The 8388-nt window shown below is 46.1% G+C and overlaps 1 protein-coding gene across 1 annotated transcript in view; it reads right to left on the bottom strand.

The window, feature by feature from the left end:
• Positions 1-16: 16 nt before the first annotated feature.
• The window catches only part of ZNF662 (zinc finger protein 662), a 91876-nt gene continuing 83504 nt past the window's right edge, over positions 17-8388 (bottom strand). Inside the window, 2 exon segments of the mRNA XM_055080003.1 lie at positions 17-130; positions 1958-2144. The gene's annotated coding sequence lies outside the window, so the exon portion shown is untranslated.

Here is an 8388-nt window from a genome sequence, read left to right as displayed (position 1 = left end):
CAGGGTCTGGGCTGGCGGCTGGGTGCTGTGGAGGGAAGCGGGTGACAGCCACCACAGACAGAGCCGTTAAGAGGCAGAATGCCGTCACCAACCGCCTCTTGCCACGCAGCTTTCTCCAGAGCCAAGATGCCTGGGGGATGGGGTAGAAGAAGAAAGCTTAAGACCTGCGAAAACATCAGCCCTAACCCACAAAACAACAGGACGGTGGATGAAGGAACATCTTGGGTGAACGAAGAGGGAAAAGAGCAGAGCCAGGTGGAGTAACACCTGGCTGTCCTCAAGAGAGGGATGGGAGCCAACTGCGCTCCTGCTTCAAAGCTCAGCCTGCTTTGTCTCCAGGACAGCCCTGGCCGATGCCTGCAGGCAGATTAGGCTTCTCCTCTCTGAATAAACTGCCATTATGACTCTAGGCACCAAACACACTAAGAGCCTTTCCCCATCTTCCCCCACTACTAAGTGCGGGCCCCTGTCGTTTCATCTCCACGTGATCCCACTCTGCGGACCTGCAGTCGTCTCCCACAAACACGCTCTTCCCTTTTCCGGGGCACACGGCCACCCAGCTACAGATGACCTTGCCCGGCCTCCCTAGCAGCCAAGTGTGACCCTGGGACTAAGTCCTTGCCTATTGCCCAAAGCAGCCAAAAGGAGGTTGGCTGCCCCAGCTTTCCCCTCTCTGGGCACATAGGTGTGGCAGTGCCAGCTCCACACGTCTTGGCAAGGACACACCCTGGGGCAGTGAGTTTTCAGCATGTGGTCTCTGCACCAGCAGCATAAGCATCACCCGGAAACTTGTCGGAAATGCAAATTCGCAGGTCCTACCCCGGAACCACTGGATCAGAAACAGGGGCGCAGCAACCTGTGTTTTAACAAGTTCTCCGGGTGATTCTGATGCTTGGGCACCGTGGAGCCACCAGAAGGAAGAAACTCGGGAGCTTGCATGACCCCATGGGAACAGAACTGGCATGAGATGTTTAAGCCACTGCATTTTGGAGCCCCCCTAACTGTGAGCCTGAGGCGCCATCTCCATCCCCTACAACACCCCCAGCAGCTACATCCGTCCAGGCACCCTGACCCCTGACCAAAGCTGATGGGGCCATCCTGGACCCTGATCTACACTGGGCCAAATAGCTCCTCAGCCCCAACCTTGCCCCGGGAACAAAGGCTTGTGACAAGTCAGCAAGGTTGGCTTGCTCTGCTCGTGAACTTGAGATCAGGGGCACGTGGCTGCCCAGCTAACGGTGACAGCAGCGGCCATATGCTATTGAGAGCCAGTCTGCAGGGAGAGAGAAGAAACAGCTGCAAACCAGAAACCCAAACAGGAGGGAGCACCTGCCCAGCTTCCTGAAGCTTCTGGTTCCCGTCCTGACCTGGCCCAGCTCTCTGTTCTTCTTTCACTGGGTGGATTCAGCCCATTTCCGTTACTAGAGATTCCATACACGTTTAGTCTTTGTTCTGTCATAATATTTTATGGTATATTTTTTGTATTTATAATTTTTGAAGTCTTTCACTATGTTTTCAGTTATGTTTACTTTGTTTTGTGGTGTATTATTTCTTATAACATTTAGGAAATTTTGACGTGGATCCTAATGATTACCTTTATGATTATATGCCCTTAAATGTCTAGTTCTTTAAACAGTAGCTCTCAAACCCTAGTAAGAAAAATCATAAAATCATTTCCTTTTCCCCCATTCCCTACCATTCTTTTGCTATTCAATTTTAATCACTAGTATTATCTTTTTTAATGTTTTCCTTTGTACAATTAAAAATGCTTACATTTCTACTATATTTTGTCAGCTTTAAATGATATTCTTTGGTCCCCAGCTATTATTCACAAACAGCATGTTTATTCTTTCTCCCACTTTTCCCTCATTCACCTTCCAAAGTTTCCTATTTGTGTCATTTCTATATTGTTAGGATATAAAACATGTCCCTTCTACTGTATTACTCCAATACTCACATTTGTTCGGTCTTAGTTCTTCAGTTAAATATATTCTTTGCGTACGCCTGTCCCCTTTTGCCCTAGTTTTCCATTATTTCTGGGTTGACTGAAGTTAAAACTCCATAATTTTCTCAAGAAGTACTCATGGGTATAATAGCCTCTGGGTTCCTGCATGTTCAAAACTATTTTTCTATAGCGTTCATACCTGAAAGAAAGTTTGGCAAGATATAAAATACTGCTCACAGTTTCTTTCTTGGAATAGCTTGTAGGTTCTGCTCCACAGTTTTCTAACATCAAATGATGCTGTGGAGTAATCTAAGATTAGACTGGCTTTTTACCCTGCCTAGGAGCCCTAAGAATTCTTTCTTTTTCTTCCCTTTATTTTTTTCATTTTTTCCCCAGCTTTACTGAGGTATAATTGACAAATAAAATTGTGTATATTTAAATTATTAAACATGATGATTTATGTACAGATTGTGAAATGATTACCACAACCAAGTTAGTTAACTCATCCATCACCTCACATAGAACTTTTTTTGTGTGTAGTGAGAACGTTTAAGATACAGTCTCTTTGCAAATTTCAAGGATACAATACTAGCTAGTCACCATGCTGTACATTAGATCCTCAGATCTTATTCATTTTATAGCTGAAAGTCTTTTTTTTTTTTTTTAGATTCTACATACAAGTGATACTATACAGTATTTGTCTTTCTCTGTCTGGATTATTTCAGCTGGCATAACGTCCTCCAGGTTTATCCATGTTGTTGCAAATGGCAGGATTTCCTTCTTTTTTATGGCTGAGTAATATTGCATTGTATACATGTATGCATTTTCTGTATCCATTCATCAATCGAAGGACATGTAGGTTATTTCCATGTCTTGGCTATTGTGCATAATGCTGCAATGAACATGGGAGTGCAGATATCTCTTCAAGATTTCTTTTCCTTCAGATAAATCCTCAGAAGGACTCCTCCAATTTCTGTTTGGGGTTCCAGGGGCCCCCTCTCTATAGAGTATGCTTTTTGTACCCTGTATTATGTTCCCCTGGGCCCCCGACTGATTCCAGCTGTCCTCACAGTGGACAATCCCCCTTTACACTGCCAGCTTCCCACCTCAAGCCCCGGAACCATTCCCTGCTTTCTTGCCCACTCTCAGGGAGGCACAGAGGAAATTAACACCTTTGGGGGCAACCCTCAACACATAGGTGACAAAAGTCAGTGGGTAAATGCCCAGCCTCCATCCTTCAAAGGGACAATTCTGAGAGGCATTCTATATGATGCCACAGGATATGCCCAGTGGGACTGAGCCTCTTTTCTATAAAACAGATGATCTTTGTCTCCCCCTAAGATGCCTTTAGCTGATGATCCTTTTGAAGTGAGAGTCTAAACTTTTGTCTTTATTAGATATATTTTAATATGATCTTTATTACTATTTAACACACACACATATGTGTAATACATGCATAGATAAGCACTGTGAAAAACCCAGATAACACAGTTGGTCTTCCATAATCATGGGTTCCACATCCCCAGATTCAACCAACTGCAGATCCCATTATTGATGTTAACTTTTCAATTGTATATGAGTTATTATCTCCTTTAATCCTCACAGCAATGTAGGGAAACGGGAATTATTCCATTTCCTATTTTACAGATGAGAAAACTGAAAGGTCCAGAGTGCTAATTTGCCCAGAGTCACACAGCTGGCAAGAATACCAGTATTTTTAATTAAAACTAAAAGTAGAAATGGCCATGGACAAAGAAGTCTGTCTGGTTTTGTTTTTTCCTTCCACAATAAAAAGAAAACTATGTTTTCAAGTTGGATTCATAATCTGGATTCTCAAAGTTCTGGATACCACTAGGGAAAAATAAATCATCTTTTTAAAAATGTTTCAAGAAGACCGACTGTTTTGATCCTTCTCTAGGCCTCACTTGGCTTCAGACAACCTGGGGAAAGTTGGCAATTGTGCAGTTGTGCAGAGAGAAAGGTTCAAAACGGCCATGAGCAGATGTCCCTGTAGGGCCACACAAGCAAAGCTTTTGGGAAAAGAAAAGCTGCTTTGATTGAACTGTAAAAACATCCTCTGAAGAGAAATATTCAGCTGAATAATAAAGAGCACTTTAGAGAAAGTAGTAAAGGGAATGATGCATGATGTACTAGAAAGTTTGTTGGTGGAACCCAACTGACCCCAATGCTACACACTGGCCAGTGGAACCCACCCCCAATTCTCCCATCCAAAACACACGCACGGTCTCTTGCGACGCTGGTAGCAGTAGGGAAAGGAGAATGGTGTCTGGTTCTACAGTTGCTCTGTTTCTCCTCCCTCCTCAAATCTCACCTCCCACCCTTTCACCAAGACTCCCCCACTTAACTTCTCAGAGAAGATGCCCACTGGACCAGTAGTCACATCCACTCACAGCTGCAGAGGAAGTGGGGTGAAAAAAGAGAGTAGCCAGAAAAACTTTGGGGAAGACACATTTGAGTTCTAGATTAGCTTGTGCCCTTCTGGGTTGAGTTACAACGGGTGAGATACACAACCACTCTGCCCCATTTCCTCAGTTATAAAATGGGCGAGAATGAGATAATTCCTCCCTCCAAAGACTGGCATGAGAAAAAATGAGTCAAACTATAGAAAGGACCCACTACATAGTTTGGTACGTTTACATGGTGGGATCAGGGTTTCTGTCCCCACTTTCCAAACCCCCTCTATTTTTCTGTGATCTGAAAAATTTCCACCACCACCCCTTCCTGGGTTTTGGGATATTGCAATGGGGACATTTGGGAGTACAGCTCAAGGCAGAGACAGAAAGAGAAACTCTTTCATCATAAAACCACAGGCATAAATTAGGAGGAGGACACCTGGGCAGTGAGAAAGGTCTTGCCCTGTAGAGGCTCCATCCAAAGATCATCCCGGATGGAACAGGAAAGAATCACTTGGCTTAAAAGTATATGGGAGGGCTTCCCTGGTGGCGCAGTGGTTAAGAATCTGCCTGCCAATGCAGGGGACACGGGTTCGAGCCCTGGTCCGGGAAGAGCCACAACTACTGAGCCCGCATGCCACAACTACTGAAGCCTGCGCACTTAGAGCCCATGCTCCGCAACAAGAGAAGCCACCGCAATGAGAAGCCCGTGCACTGCAACGAAGAGCAGCCCCCACTCCCTGCAACTAGAGAAAGCCCGCACGCAGCAACGAAGACCCAATGCAGCCAAAAATAAATAAATTTTAAAAAAAAAGTATATGGGAAGTTGAGGAGAGAAAGGGTGGGAACCAAGAAGGACGTATGCACAAGGCCTAAAAGGAAAAGACTGAGATTTTGGCTTCCTTAACAGCTGTAGGAAGGGGACCCAGGAGAGTAGTAAAGAGCCCGGTCCATTGAGAAGCTGTGGGCTGTGCTGGGCTGGACACAGGAGCCGCCACCAAACTCCCCATCATCGCCTCCTCCATACAGGGTGCAGGCAGCTCTTAAACATGAAGTGAAAGACAGTGTCACTTTTGGAATCATGTGGACCATTTCTTTAAAGTCTCTATTGAATTTGTTACAATACCGCTTCTGGGTTTTGTTTTGGTCACGAGGCATGTGGGATCTTAGCTCCCTGACCAGGGTTCGAACCTGCACGCTTTGCATTGGAAGGAGAAGTCTTAACCACTGGACCGCCAGGGAAGTTCCCATTGATGGAATCATTTGTTCACTATTCCTTCCTCCTCACCCTGCCATGGCTTCACTGAAGATGGAATACACTTCCTCACCCACTGTCTTTGACCTCGGTCATGTGATTTGCTTTTGCCAATGGAATATAAGTGGACAAAACACAGGCCACGTCCTACTGGAGGCTTTAAATGTGCTTGTGTGGTGTTTGCCACCTTGCAAACTTGTCCTCCACCATGACAGGAGCATGTCCCAGGCAAGGCACCTGGAGCAGACCTGAACCCAGTCCCCAGCCTGGACTTAACCCAGCCACCCCCTACTGGGCCCAGCATACCCACAGCCCTGGAACCAAAATCAGGGTGTATATTGTTGTAAACCATTGTGATTGTGGGGCTGTTTGCTATGCAGCATGATCACAGCAAACCCTAACTAATACAGATCCTTTGGTGATTTCTTTTGGGCTCAATGTGTGCCCTTTGTCAGAAAACAGTAAGGCAGTTTAGTAATGTAGTGCCCTTCCCTTGACTAATAAGGGCATAGTGGTGTCACTACAGATGCATGACAGGCTCTGACGATGATGATGGTGCAACCCGGTCACGGACACATCCCGTGAACCAGTTTCCCCCATGAGATGGGCAGATGGTATGGAGGACGCCTTCTGTCAAATGAAAACCAGAGGGGTCTTTTGAGAAGAACTTTTTAGAAAAATTCCAACATACACTGGTGGCCTTTGCACAGACAGAGTTTGAGAAACTAGAACATTTGCAGAAAAGGACTCAATTACAGTTAGTATTGTAATCACCAGCAGGAGAGTTTTTCTCATTTCTAAATGGCCACAGGAAAAGGAATGCTCTTCTTCTTTGGGAAAATTAGTCAGGACTTGGCCTCACTTTGGGGCACCAGCTCTCCCTTCCCCAGACCACCTCCCAGAACGCCCTGCTGTAAACCCGGACATCCCAGGCTCATCAAATATGACTTTCACTGGCTGCTGCACAAGAACGAGCTGGCAGGGACAGAGGCAAAGCCATCTTTTCTCAACTCCCGGATGTCAAAAAAAGACAACGAAAACCTGGTCCTCCACTGAACTGCCTTGGCAGGTGGGAGAACATGCACGGAAGGTGGGGAGAATACAGAGATCGCATGTTCCTCTCCCCATCACAACAGACAGAATCACAAAGCACTTGTACAGTGTTTCTTGGTGGGAGTTTTTGGCTCTAGTTCTGGAGTCATCACTAAGGTGTGACAGCCCCTTCTGTTCCATCCCCCAACCTCTGCCCTCTACTTAGCAGCCCCCACTGGCTGATCACTGATTCATCACTACTCAGACTCTGGGTGAGTCTGGCAGAGATTTTGCAATTTGGAATTTCTGTTCCATTTTTTAAAGACCAGTTAAATAATTTTCATAACAAAACCATGGCTCCGGTGAGAGGGAATACATAAGCATATTTTCAGAGGGCTGGATTAAAACCACATGTTGGTCCAGTGAGTAACACTGCAGGCTAGACCTGCTCAAAGTCTGCTTCCCTTGGCTGAACCCAGAATCGGGCCCTGGGCAGGGGGAGCTGGGCTGGCGCAAGACCCTGGGGGCAAAGGCGACAGGTACAGCCAGTTGGAACCTCCAGGCACAAGGCATCCCTCTCCCAGTCAGATCTCTGGGTCCTGGGAGGCCAGAATTGTTCGTGCTACTGCGGGCAGAACCCCAGGCCGCCTGTCTCCTAAGCCACCACCCAGCCAGGCCCCTTGCTCAGCTCCATTGGAGAGCTGTGATTTTCCTTCCACATCAGCAACTTCAAGACAAGAAAGGAACTTTTGCCCCTGTAATTTCTGGTCCCGCCAATCTCTAGGCAGGGGAAACCCAAAGGAATGATAATTAACATTTATTCAGTGTTCACTATGAGCCCGAGACTATTTGAAGAACTTTACTTCTATTAATTCATTTAATCTGTATGCCAGTCTTACGAGGTAGATATGAAGATTACTAACCCATTTTACAGGTAAGGAAAACAAGGCATAGAGAAATGAGGTGACCCAAACTTCACAGAGGACAGCGTCATGACATGAACCCAGGCCCTCTGGTTCCAGAGCCAGTGACCTAATAACTGGGTCACTCTGGAAAGGGGTTGCTACCCACAGCCCCTGCTCCAGCCCTGATTCCAGAGGACTGCACTGGGTCTCAGGGGTGGGTCCTGCTCTCAAGGGTTTAGCTCTTTGGGATTGGTCAGTTCATCTGTAAAATGAAGCTTGAGTGAGATCATAGGTAGGTGACAGCCTTTTTGCACTGGGACAAGTTGAGGGAAAATAAAATGTTTTCAGGCTACATTTATTCTTCTTTCAAAATGAAAATAACTTATTGTGTTTCATGCTCTACTCTATTAAATAGAAGACTATCAGTGAGAAAATGCCATCATTTGACCCACTCAACTCCGGGCGTACTTGAGAGGTAACATCAGAAGCGGGTTTCTAATAATCTGTTATCCTCAAATTAAATCTACGGCTTGACTCAAAACCACGCAGGTTCTATGTCTCCTGCTCTGTCCAAAAGAAGATGGTGCCCAAGTTCCTTTCAGCTCAAGCACTCTCAAGACTGCAGCCAGGAAATTGAACATATCTGACTTGAGAAGTGACTATAGCAGATCTTATTAACAACAGCCACTTACCAAGCATATACCATGCCCCAAGCACACTCGAAACCCCACAAAAGGGCTTCCCTGGTGGTGCAGTGGTTGAGAATCCGCCTGCCGATGCAGGGGACACGGGTTCGTGCCCTGGTCCGGGAAGATCCCACGTGCCGCGGAGCGGCTG

This window comes from Physeter macrocephalus, chromosome 18 (assembly GCF_002837175.3).
Source record: "Physeter macrocephalus isolate SW-GA chromosome 18, ASM283717v5, whole genome shotgun sequence".
Classification (NCBI taxonomy): Eukaryota; Metazoa; Chordata; class Mammalia; order Artiodactyla; family Physeteridae; genus Physeter; species Physeter macrocephalus.
The sequence above is the reverse complement of the archived record's forward strand: the minus strand, read 5'-3'. Positions and strand labels throughout refer to the sequence as shown.